General features: G+C 42.9%; 1 pseudogene across 1 annotated transcript; it reads right to left on the reverse strand.

Annotated features, from left to right (window-relative positions):
- Positions 1–8,758: 8,758 nt before the first annotated feature.
- On the reverse strand, positions 8,759–9,241 carry LOC310744744 (large ribosomal subunit protein eL27-like; annotated as a pseudogene). The gene has a single exon. The product of its transcript is annotated as a large ribosomal subunit protein eL27-like (transcript).
- Between the last annotated feature and the right edge of the window lie 4,723 nt (positions 9,242–13,964).

Here is a 13,964-nt window from a genome sequence, read left to right on the forward strand (position 1 = left end):
CCCCCCCCCGTAGAACCAACAACTCAGGGGCTGCCCAGGCTCATGGAGAAAGGAGATAGAAGCCTAGGAGGAAGGGGAAATGTGGTGGTTGAGGTCAAGGCGGCGGCCACCCCCTGCCACTGCCATCGCTGCAGCATCAACTTATTTATATATTTATATATTTATATATTTATATATTTATATATTTATATATTTATATATTTATATATTTATATATTTATATATTTATATATTTATAGTGTCCCTGGATTCATTGGAAAAAAATCTGGTAACCTTACTCTATACAACTCTACACAATATTTTTCCAGCACTTCCATGAGACATAACTGATTCTGCGAGGCATAAACTCTTTTGTATGACATAAAATCCTGTTGACTTTCAGTTCACACATAACATTTTCCACATAGGATTCCCACAAGAATCATTCGAAATGCACTCCCATGGAAGAAAGCGTTACCCAAGAACTGGTGCAGAGTAAACTTTGTGTACTCATTTCCTGTCGTAGTCAGATCCCTTCTGGGCAAATGATTTGTCAGCTTGTGTTTAGACACACATGCTATTTTTACTTCTTCTGTTTTGTCATGTCAGCCTTGAAATGAGCAAAAGTCTGTCGTGGAATTTAATAAGTTTAAGATTAATGCAAAGAAATAAGTAGTTACCTAGCAATTGTTTTAAATTGTTCCACATGGCAAATATGTGTGCAAGGTCTCACCCCCAAAATCCAGCGATATTCTGGACACATACTTCCATCAAGAAACTGCACTGATTGATTGTATTCTGATTTTGCCACATTTGCCCTGAGCACTTAGAAAACCTCAAAACTCCATGATACCACAGTCTTTTAAAGGTGAACTTACAGAAGTTAGAGGCTAGTGAGTTGATATCCCTTATCAGTCTCAGTCAGTTTTATTGCACATAGCCAAAGGCTGCCGCAATGTACACAGAATTATTTGACAATTAAAAGAAAATATACTGAATTGGTAAAAAAAGACTTAAAACATTTATATCATTAAAACATTACGTACACTAAACAAAGCTATAAAAGTACCCCAATGTACAAATAAAAACATTAAACAATAAAATTCATAAGCTAAAATCATCACATGGTCACTAATGTTAAAAACAATATCAATTAATACAGTGTGCAATTTATACTCAGAGTTTGGTGACAAAGATAGAGCATAGCCTGAGGTAGATAGATAGGATCAAATAAATTCATCTCCTTTACAGTTAATGGCTACCTTGGCTATATAATTTGCTCTAATTTTCCTAGCAGCAGTTGCAAAAAGTGCTACCCGCCAGGTCACATACTTATCTGTGTCTGCAAGGAGATATAACATCATATCAAGGGGGTTCTGGCCAGGGGACCCTGTCATTATAGGTACCAAAAATCTTTTTCTTGCATCATTATATAACGGACAGTGCAAGATATAATGCATAAGGTCCTCTACTTCAGAACATCCCCTAATGCAAACACGTTCGTTTTTTGGTATGCCTCTATGTCTCCCATCTCTATAAGCAGAGCTTATTGTATTTAGTCGTAGCTCTGTAAAAGCTTTTCGAAGTTGTGCAAAAGTCAATTCATTAAAATAAGATATGTGTTCATTGACCTCTCTAAGTTTAAAATACAATGGGGTGCATGTAGATGTGCACATAGAGTTTAGATCGTTTTTAGTTGCCACTGCCCTTTAAGATACTTTAAGAAGATGGTGTGTTTGACGGGGTCTGGGCTATGTAAGATGCAGGTGCCACTGTGGTCTAAACCACTGAGCCTCTTGGGCTTGCCGATCAGAAGGTCAGTGGTTCAAATCCCTGCGACAGAGTGAGCTCCCGTTGCTCTGTCCCAGCTCCTGCCAGCCTAGCAGTTCGAAAGCACGCCAGTGCAAGTAGATAAATAGGTACCACTACGGTGGGAAGGTAAACAACATTTCTGTGCACTCTGGTTTCTGTCATGGTGTTCCATTGTGCCAGAAATAGTTTAGTCATGCTGGCCACATGACCCAGAAAGCTGTCTGCGGACAAACACCAGCTCCCTCGGCCTGAAAGTAAGATGAGCACCGCAACTCCATTGTTGCCTTTGACTGGACTTAACCATCCAGGGATCCTTTACCTTTACCTATATAAGATGACAAGGGCTTGTAACATCAAAAATTGCAATACAATGCTATTAACTATAAATGGGAACCATAACTATGCTCCCTTTTCATCTCCTTTCCTTTACTTAGGCTCATAATAAATTAATGTTTCTCTAAAGTAAACAGAGTTTCAGCACTTCATTTCCCTTGTAAGCCAAGCTAACTCAGGATTTGCAAGATGTACAGCTGTTTAATAACAGAGTTCAACTTACAGTTGAGGCAAACAAATAGGAGGCATTAACCCAAAAATGCCCCGCCCTCAACACACACAAATTTCATCTGCTTCCCACTTAGCAACAACTACTTTATAAGGCCATGACTATCCATATCTTTGACCATTTTCAGATATCCGCTTCCCTGCGTTTCTCCAGAAATAATCGCTGGCTCGGATGAATCAGCAGAGGCAGTGGAAGATGTTAAGCTTTGTTTATGAAAATGGTATCGCTTTGCTTACATCCCAGCGATGAACTCTTTTGCTCCCATTGAGATAAAAATGGGGCACAATCCAGTAAGAGATGAGTCGCAGAGCTAAGTCCCTTGAAAGCAATGGATTGTGCTGCTGACGCCATACACAGTTTTGCCGGGGTGCTCTCTCTGGGCCAAAAGCAAGTCAGCTGGGAACTATGGGAATGATGTCTCCTGTTTTTTGAGCATTTGTTCTGATTTGTTTGTGGGGAGTTCATATTTCATTCCATAAAATTCATATACGGCTTGATTGTAGAAAAAAGTGGGTTGCAGAGAAGGTAAATAAATGAATAAATCATGATGTCCTCATTGTTATCCCATGCTTTCCAGTGCATTTTGCCATTACTGTCCTTACTGGAAAAGTGTGTTGTTTTTCAAAGTGGGTTTGTTGCACATGAGAGCCAAGTCCGCCTTAAGCGCACAACCAGTATGTGATTGAGTCCTACATACAAAATAGCGACAGCCTATGTCCTATTTCCGGAGGCAGATCGTCCAGATCTTTCTGTTTTGAGAAGACCACTCTGGTAAACCTCTTAACCCTATGCAGCTGGGAGTACATTGGTACAAAAGTGATTCCATATGTTTCAGGGAGTATTTAATGTGCTCTGAGAGAATACCAAGAACAGAGGGACCGAAGAACCGAAGATGAACCTGCTGGATCAAGCCAGTGGCACATCTAGTCTAGCTTCCTGTTTTCACAGTAGGCAACCAGATGTTTGTGGCAAGTTGGCAAGCAGTACTCAAGTGCAGCAACATCACTTTTCTCTCCATCAGTTGCTCTCTCTTCTGGCAGGCAACAACTCTCCAGGATCTCAGACACAGCAGCCTTTCTCATCAGCTGCTACCTGACTTTTTTACCTAAAGATAACAAGAGTTAAACCTGGGATTCTCTGCATGCACATGCTCCCTCGTTGAGGTATGGTTCCTCTCCACAGGGTATTGTGCCGTGAGAAATAAACGAATTTGGAAAATCTACAGCTCCTGTGGGCCAAAGCACCCTGCACAGAGAAGGGCTACCCTCTGCATCTGTTTATTTCATTGCCTGTTTTAAACATTTATTTTAACCCCACCTTTCTAATATAATTCAAGGCAGTGAAGAAGAAGAAGAAGAAGAAAGCAGAAAAGGAAAAGCAGAGAAATAAGCTAGCAATAAAACAATTAAAAACAGTAGGAGTAAAAAAAGAAAACAACAACAACATCATGTATAATTATGACAGGCAAGCAGTAGCAAAATGGCCACTAATGGCCAATGTCTTCCCAAACTGGAAAGCCTTAATGCTGTTGTAGGCCAACAAAGGAGCAAAACCGTTTTTCCTTGGTACGGCATTCAAAGTCTAGGCACAATAATTGAAGATGATGGTCCTGAACTGCATGGGGATGGGCTCCATTAAGTAGAAAATGTTCCCTGTTGAGCACTGGGAAGGAGCTGCTTGATGCTAAGGGAAGGCTAAAGGCATGCCCATAGAACTTTTTGGTTGCCCATTCATGGCTGTAATAGCTGAAGAGGGCTCACATGGCAACCATATAGTGGTTAAGTTCAAGCAGTTAAGCACTTGCCAAACACAGAGCGCACAGCCGCAATGGTAAATTTATCACATTTGGTACATGAAATTCATGCCATCTTGAAAGTTCTCCTAGAATGCATCTTCCAAAGCAATGTCTTGTTCCAGCTGAACTATCCAGAATACGATGTACATAATGTTACCTTCAAGGACACTTAATAAAGTCTTCCAGTAAAAAGGGAAAGATCCATTTCAAGTACGAGCATCTTTCAAAGAACAAGAAACATTTCTTGGAGTTGTTCCAGTCTCGTATTATGTTTGGCATGCTGAGAAACAAAACATTTTAGCACACAGGAAATCAAAGCTACATCAACTATGCATGCCATGTCCTGTTGCAAGTAAATCCTGACCCTCAACAAATGGCCTGCATCATTCTGCAAAGGAAACATCAACAATGGCAAGCACTGCTTGACGTGAAATGAGTGCAGATTGAAATATTCACAGCAATCTGAATATTCAGCGGTGCTTTTTGTATAAAAAAAACTCTATCGCACTTTTTTCTTTATCAAAAGAAAGCCTAAAATGACACACAACATAAAATCAACAAATACACAATATACAATTGCTCATACAAAAAAACAACAACAACGGCAAAATCACATTAGAATAAAAATTGCATTCCTACCCCAGCGGCATATAGCAGCAACTTTCAGTACAATAGTAGCAATTAATAAAAGATATGTATGATTCAGAGGCAGCGTGCTGTTGGCTTCATGCCTGTTGTGAGCTCCCTGTAGACATCTGGTGGGTCACTGCAGGAAAAAGGCTTCTGCATTAGATAAGACTTTGGTCTGATCTAGTGGGACTCTTTTTATAATACATGTGATGGAATGCATTGGGGGTCATCTAAACTGACCATAAGTATTGAGGCAAGGAAGGCTTATTTTGCCTCATATTGTTCATGAGACAGAAAAGTGGTCAGTAGCTTACATCTCAGTAGCAGGGGCCATCTTCAGGCAGCAACAAAGTAGGAACATCCTCGGCATTGCTAAACAGAATGTCAAAGGTTGGAATTCCACATGTCTGGTTCCCTGTAATCCCAGAGATCCTTGCCCTCTGACTGATGTTTCACAAAGGTTATCGGTTTCAACGCCAAGGTATTCCACTTAAACTAAAGAAGCCAGATGTTACAGAAGCCCCCCCCCCAACATTCCTGATTCGGAATGCCTGAAGTTTGTTGTGTGAATATGTAAAATTAAATGTGGGAGATTAATAGTCTACAGGAACTGGATTGGATTGCCTTGCTCTCAGAAAACTTTGCAATCTTGCTTAATAGAAAAACACCGGGTGCAGAAAAACAAAACGATAACTTCAGTTTAGTCACACTCCTTTAGTTTCCCAGGAAGGTTAGACAACATTTGAGGTTTTCTTTAATGTGCTACAAAAACAACATACAGTCATACCTTGGGTTACAGACGCTTCAGGTTGCACGTTTTCGGGTAGCACATCACGCCAAACCCGGAAGTACCAGAACAGGTTACTTCCGGGTTTTGGCACTTGCGCATGCGCAGAAGCACTAAATCACGCTTTGCACATGTGTAGAAGTGCCAAATCGTGACCCATGCGTGCATGGATGCGGCACTGCAGCTTGTGACCATCCCTCCCACATGGATCACATTCACAACCCAAGTGTCCACTGTACACTGGTACCTCTGGTTACGTACTTAATTCGTTTCGGAGGTCCGTTCTTAACCTGAAACTGTTCTTAACCTGAAGCACCACTTTAGCTAATGGGGCCTCCTGCCGCCGCCGCACAATTTCTGTTCTCATCCTGAAGCAAAGTTCTTAACCCGAGGTACTATTTCTGGGTTGGCGGAGTCTGTAACCTGAAGCGTATGTAACCAGAGGTACCACTGTATATGAAATGGAAGCTGCTGAGCTAATACCCAGAGAAGAAGTGTTCAGGCAAATTCATGTCCTATATTGTCACCAAGAATTTCTTAACTTGAGTGTTTTGATTTAAACTCATGGCTCTTCCTTCCTTCCTTCACCTTATGTCTGAGAATCTGTGGACCTCTGTGAGTTCAGTGGATCTGGCTCACACCTCACTGACATAAAATGCGCATCTTCTGAGCATATTCAGTCAGGAGATGCTCTAACTTTGAAATGGGGAGGAGTGCTACTGTAACAGAGCACATTCCTCGCATAAAGAAGATCCAAAGTTCAATTTTTGGCATGGGTGTAGCCAGGATTTTTGTTGGGGGGGGGGCAGGCCTTTTGTTAGGGGAGGGCAGAACTTCAGTTTGTATTTTGATTTATTTTGAGGGGCAGCTGCGCCTCCCTTCCTCCCTTGGCTACGCTCATGATTCATGGCATTCTCTAATCAAAAGGATCAGGTAGCAGGCGGGCTAACATTTATCTAAACAAATATTGTGTACTAAATGGAAGCATGGACTGGGATTTGAATCTGCTCTCCCTATAAGTAAGTCTGCGACTTAAAGAGAGCACTTCCATATATCTTCACCTAGGGAGCTTCCAGACCAACTGTTTAATGAGCATACATGGTTTGCAAAACAAACAAACAAAAAAACAACTTGCATGAAGGTTATACGATGTTGCCAGCTAGTGGTTGTTATCCCATACTTATTCCAGAGCAATTTGACTTCATGTTTCTAACTGGCCTGTTTTGTGATTAGAAAAGTGATGGGGTAATTGCGTTAGGAAGTACAACATAACAGCCAAATTTTGTGCAAATAAACAACCCTTTGACATGAGAAACAGCCTGTCTGCAAGTGCCCTTTGATGCCCACTTGCACCTGGCTTCTGAGCCTCTGTTAATTTCATTCTTTATTCCTGGGCCAGAGATCCTCACAAATCACCCTAGAACTGAAGTCAAAGCCATACAATAAAACAGCATTATTAAGAGGGTACCAGCAGCCACAGTTTACCTTAACCAAATGCAGATTGGAGGGGGGAGGGTCTTCTAAAAGAAAGTCGAGAAAGGCTTGTCTGAGGACTCTGGAGAAGCACCGTCACTCAGAGTAGATAAATGAACAAAGTGGGTGATGTGGGAAAGAGCATCTTTCTGTGAATTTTCACGCTGTAAAGTCATGGAATTCGAATCAGTGATAAGAAACATGAAGTCTACCCATCTCGATAACAAACACACACTGGACACACACACACCCCAGTAGGTTTCCTTATAGAGTACTGAAACATCAGTCTCTGTAGCCCAGTATGGCCTTCTCTGATTGGCAGTGGCTTTCCAGATTCTCAGGCTGGAATCTTTCCCATCAGTTGGTACCTGATCCTTTTAAGCAGAGAGGCTAGAGATGGAAGTAGTAAATTGTGTGCTTACTCACTGAGCTCATTGTTTCAGTGCCCGCCAGCACATAATGGCTGATGTCATTAAATGGGCAGGCAAGCTGGAAATCCTTTTTCTCATGCTTATTGGGGGAGATATATATATACACACACATTTAAAACCAGCCTTAGGAATGTTTCGCTGAATATTTATTGCCAATTATTTCCAAAACACAGTCAAGGTCATGTCTCGTTGCACCTCGTAAATTGGGCACATTCTAGCAAGACTCCTTAAGAACATCTGGTTTCCCCACAAACTTTGTCAGTGCAGTTCTGGATGGTGACATTTATTTATTTTATTTTCAACCCATACACATTGGTATTTGCTCTTTCTGTGAACTTCTCATCACGATAAATGGGTATGCTAAAATATTTGAAGCCAAACTAGATGTGCTGGCAGCTGCTACGAATATCCCACCCACTAAACAGTTACAGTGGTACCTCGGGTTACAAACACCTTGGGTTACAAACACTTCAGGTTACAGACTCCACTAACCCAGAAATAGTACCTTGTGTTAAGAACTTTACCTCAGGATGAGAACAGAAATCGCACGGCGGTGGCAGCGGGAGGCCCCATTAGCTAAAGTGGTACCTCAGGTTAAGAACGGTTTCAGGTTAAGAACGGACCTCCGGAATGAATTAATTTTGTAACTAGAGGTACCACCATACAAGGGTTTGCGGAACCTGATTCTCACTATGAAAGCATTGTGGTGGCTATTGCCCCACATAGCTAGGTGTTATGGACTGGCTGAATACAGAGAAATGGTGGGAGGCAGTAGCTGGGGAACTCCCAAAGAAGTCTCAGAGTCTGGGGTGTGGGGTGGGACAATGCTACCTGGTCAGAGGGAGAAGATTGGAAGGAGGAGGTACCAGAAGCTGAAGGCATTGCAGGGTCTAATGATCAGGGAGAGTCCTTGGCAGAGAGAAGTCCAGAAGCTGAGGCAGAAGCAGGAGAGGAAGGAGGTCAAGAGACAGAGATGAGCCAGGCTGGTGAAGAAGCCAGGGTGTCTCCGCCTCCTACTGCAACAAGCTCCCATCCCTGCTGGTCTCCCAGGACCAAAAGAGGCATGAAGAGAGAGGAGCAGAGACAGGCACATCACCGTAGTCTCAGATTGCTTGGGAATGAGATTTAGGAAGCTGTGAGAAGGTGGGGACATTCAGCCTTCACAGCTGCCTCATAGAGGCAAGACCTGAGCTGACCATTTTTCTTCTTCTTCTTCTTCTTCTTCTTCTTCTTCTTCTTCTTCTTCTTTTCTTTTCTTTTCTTTTCTTTTCTTTTCTTTTCCTTTTGGCTTTTCAAAAATATTTATTGGTGCAAATGCATGCCACTCAGAATCTGAGCTTCTGGGGAAACCACTTGTTCTTGCCTGTCTTGTATCTCTCCTCAAATTTCACTTTGGGCTCCCGCCGGGCTTTACATTTCAGCGCAGGATCCCTGAAGACATCCTTGTTGACAACGGTCTTGTCAAGGGGAATATCAGTGGATTACCTGGTAGGCATCAAGTGGCTGTAATTGTAGACCTTCACAAAGGACTTGATCTTGGAACGCTTGGCAATCTTCTTCTTGCCCATGCTTGCTGTCACTTTGCGTGGGTAGCGATCGATGCCAGCCACCAGAGCATGGCTGCAGGGGCAGTCAGAGGTGCCATCATCAATATTCTTAACAACAACAGATTTGCGTCTAGAGTAACGCCCAGTGAGGAAAAGGACGACTTTCCTTGGTTTCATAAACTTGCCCATCTTGGAACTGCGGCAGCGATGACACCCACACCGGAAGAGGCACCATGTTTCTTCTAATAAAGAGTTAACTTCACTTACTCCAGTGATTTATTCCTGACACTACAGGGATGCGGGTGGCACTGTGGGTTAAACCACTGAGCCTCTTGGGCTTGCCAATCAGAAGGTCGGCAGTTCGAATCCCCGTGACGGGGTGAGCTCCCATTGCTCAGTCCCTGCTCCTGCCAACCTAGCAGTTCGAAAGCACATCAAAGTGCAAGTAGATAAATAGGTACCGCTCCGGCGGGAAGGTAAACGGCATTTCCATGCACTGCTCTGGTTTGCCAGAAGCAGCTTAGTCATGCTGGCCACATGACTCGGAAGCTGTACGCCGGCTCCCTCAGCCAGTAAAGCGAGAAGAGTGCCGCAACCTCAGAGTTGTCCACGACTGGACCTAATGGTCAGGGGTCCCTTTACCTTTACCTTACTCCTGACACTAGGATGTATAAGGGGGGAAATAGTTAATACCTCCTTCCTACCCCTTTCCCCATCCTTCAAGCACTGAACCAGCCTACAGCTCTGGGGGTGGAGTTGGGGGAATGATACTCTTAGTGCTGCTATGAAACATTGTAGATGGTTTGAGTAGGAATAGGTGAATTTAAACTCAAGTGAAGGTAGCTGTGTCCTCCAGAGGTTTTGGACTGCAACTCCCATCAGACCTATCTAGTGGGTGAAGGCTGCCTTAGAATATATATCTGTTTGAGCTCATGCTTCTCTTAGGTTACATTCTTCATGATGAACTTGAAGGTAATGCCCTAGAGAATATCATATTGTATTTATCGTATTTTTCGCTCCATAAGGTGCACCTGACCATAAGGCGCACCTACTTTGCAGGGGGGGGGGGGATTCAAAAAAATAATAATATGCGGCTCTTGGGGGCTTTTGTGGGAGGTGGGGGAAGTGAGAGAGGAGTCTTGCTCTGTCCCTTCCCCCACCTCCCGCAAAAGCCAGGGATAGCCGCGCGAAGCCTCTGCAGGGCAGTGGGATGAAGGCTCCCCGCTGCCCTGCGGAGGCTTCATGGGCTACCCCAGAGCTGCTCGACCCAAAGAGCAGGTCGGGGCTGGTGAGGGAAGCCCGGGTTCCCCCCCCCAGCTCCAGGGATCACACATTCGCTCCATACATTTCCCCTTAGATTTTAAGGGGGGGGTGTCTTATGGAGCGAAAAATACGGTATTTAAAAGGAAAGGAAAAAAGGAGAAAAAAGAAATCCCATTAAACTTCTCCTTCCCATAAGAGGCTGACATAACAGGTTTCTTCAGGCATGGTGATGGGCTATAGAAACATTAAATAAGTGGCAATCTCATTCTATGCAATTAATACATTAAGAAGGTTGGTTTAGGACAAGATTTTGTGATTTTGCCTCTTGAGAATCAGGAATCCTTGTGGGAAGCATTTTACTGTAGAGGAAAGTGTCAGAGCACTGGCTTGTTTAAGTTTATGGGGTGCATTTTTATGGCATAAAGGTATATGACCTTTGCCCTTAACTCCAGGCCTTCCCAACATAATTCATCTTTATCAATAACAGATGTTTCATCATTTTGGCCATCCACTATAGAAACAGCTGACATGCTTCAGTGGATAGGATACTGGTGTTTTCATGTTGTTGCACGGAGTCCCCTTTACGTGAGGAACAAGTACCTGGTGAGACACTTGATCCATTCTCCTTTTCTGGTTATTTTACCTACCAGGACAGCTCTGCTTATTCCAAAAAGAGGCAGCATCCCTTTGAAGCTGGTGAAGGAGGCCAGCCAAGATCCAGGATGGAGTCTCAGACACACATCTGTTTGCATTTCAGTACGGCAGCAGTCAACAGGGACATTGCTCAGATGTGAAGTAAGAAAACACATCATGAATTCCTCTCAATCCTTTGGGGAATTCCTTTTCTTTTGTTGAACTGAAAGCAGACATGTGGTTCCTTGGAATTCTGAGGACAGCTGTTTTGAGTGAGTGCTCTGGTACGGAGTAATTTTAGTAATACGACTCCCAACAGGCCAGGTTCAATTCCTTTCCTCCACCCCTTGTGCAATTTTCCCCTTGTGCAAGTTCTGCCTCATTTTAAACCCCATGCATTGGTTCTCACACAGATGGGAACCGAATTCATCATAGGGATCTTAAATCCGTGAGCTAGATTTAGGATGAATCATGCAGTTCCCAGAGTTTTCATTGATTCCCACCAAAGCCCGATGAAATCAAAGTTTCAGGCACCATAAAGATCTGGATGGCAGGACACAGCATTTTACTGAAGCTTTCATACCCTCCAACATTTCTCTGAGGAAAATAGGGACGGCCCATTCCATAATGATAATTTTACTATTTATACCCCACACATCTGACTGGGTTGCCCCAGCCACTCTGGGCAGCTTCCAACATATATAAAAACACAATAAAAACTTTTTTAAAAAAAAAAAACCTTCCCTATACAGGATTGCTTTCAGATGGCTCAGGGGTCGGATAACTCCATACCCTCCAACATTTCTCCAATGAAAATAGGGACATCCTAGGGGAAAGTGGGACATTCCAGGATCAAATCAGAAACCCAGATGGCTTCTGTAAATCAGGGATGTCCCTGGAAAATAAGGACACTTGGAGGGTCTGAGCTTCTCCCCTCTCCCCCAAACTACTCTGAATTTACTTAAATGATCAACACATGGAACCAGGGCAGGATCCAATCCAGGTCTGAGTGGCTCCAGGCATTTGTGCCTAAGAACTGGGAGGTGAGGGAGAGGAGAAATAGATATTTTTTCATTAAAATCCTAATTCACACTTATTGAGCCAATATGCAAATTGAAACACAGTGATCCTTTGAAATTGACACTTCTCCGAATTCTGCAGTGCAGTTCTCCAATTAAATAACATGGACAAAAATGCATATATTAGGGGGGAAGTGTACATAAAAATGCATAAGTTAGTGAACGTGACATAAAAATGGATTATATTATGGAAACTTGCACGTGGTTATGTTTATGTTTACCTCAGAAACCGATGGGATGATGGAAGGGCTGGGGACATGCTAATTTTATCACCCTTTGATTCAGGTTCCCATTACCAAGTTGGCTATTCAGACTTTGTGAAATCTACAGCATTGTCATGAGGCCTTGACCTTAAGGGATGCAATTGGCGCTGTGGTCTAAACCACCGAACCTCTTGGGGTTGCCAATTGGAAGGTCAGCGGTTTGAATCCCCATGACTGGGTGAGCTCCCGCTGCTCTGTCCCAGCTTCTGCCAACCTAGCAGTTCAAGAGCACGCCAGTGCAAGTAGATAAATAGGTACAGCTGCAGCAGGAAGGTAAACGGCATTTCCATGCACTCTGGTTTCCGTCACGGTGTCCCATTGCACCAGGAGCGGTTTAGTCATGCTGGCCACATGACCTGGAAAGCTGCCTGTGGACAAAGGCCGGCTCCCTCAACCTGAAAGCTAAATGAGCGCCACACCACACCCCATAGTCACCTTTGACTGGACTTAACTGTCCAGGGGTCCTTGACCTTAACAAATCCTACACTTCTGTTCATGACTTGAATAGAACTTCCATCATTGTCAAAGTGAGCTACACCTGCTTACTAAAGCCAATGACATAATGACAGCTGCTGGACAGGATCAGGTTTTTTTAATTGCAATTTTTATTTTTCACTTTTTACAGCACATCACAGCATCGTACAAACATGAAATCAAATTTCCCACCCTAAGCAAGAAGATGACGTTTAGGCAATGCCTCAGAAATGACATCCAAATAAAATAGTAAGTTCCTAACTCAGACAACCCCATGCAAAGAAGACAATGTATGTGGTAACCCAAAAGGTTTTATACTGTAAGGGGAATTCTCTTTTTTTCCTTTTTATCCATGTACCTCATAAAGCAATACCGATCAGTTGTGAAAGAGTCTTCATGCCTCAAACTTATATTTTATTAGTCAAATTTTATGTAAGTGTTGTTTGCACCAATTTGACAAAGAAACACCCTCCAAGTTCTTCCAATATCTTGTTATTAAGAGTCTGGCCACTAGTAAAAGATAACTTATTATGGGTTTAAACCCTGTGTTTGCGTTATGTCCTGTAAAAAAACTGAACAGTGCCAGCTGGGGACATTCAGAGGAGTATTGTCTGGTAATCGCTTTTATTTCAACAAATCCTTCCTTCCCAGAACTGAGCCACTTTGTGACATGTCCACCACATATGTTGATTCAAGCCTAGCATTCCACAGGCTCTCTAGGAGTTTGACGTGCAGGAGGAGATAATATGGACTAAACCTGGATCAGATTTTGTACCTGACACCCAAATATATGTTCATATCACTAACTGATATAACTAAAAAACCCAACAATGCTCAAATCAGTGGATTTATGTGTGCTATTGCAACAACAAAATACAGGTGTGTGTGGGTGTGCAAAAAATAATAATGTTGTCAATATTGTATATTCTCATCTTGTGTTGAAAAGCTCTCTGAAAGCTTGGATTTCTAATGGCAAAAGAGATGTTATCAAAGCAGGAGCCAGGGGCATTGTTAGGAGGGTACCCAGGAGAGATGAGCCCCAGGTCTCCTGCCCTCCCACTTATTTAAACTGAATTTCTATTTATTTGCTTATAGACACACTGCAGATTTAATGATACCCCACTGACCCACCATGTGAATTTCCTAGAGGCATCTATCTATCTATCTATCTATCTATCTATCTATCTATCTATCTATCTATATTTGCAATCCCCTTTTCTGCCTGTATGTTCAGTG

Source organism: Podarcis filfolensis (genome assembly GCF_964270895.1).
Source record: "Podarcis filfolensis genome assembly, chromosome: 11".
NCBI classification, from domain to species: domain Eukaryota; kingdom Metazoa; phylum Chordata; class Lepidosauria; order Squamata; family Lacertidae; genus Podarcis; species Podarcis filfolensis.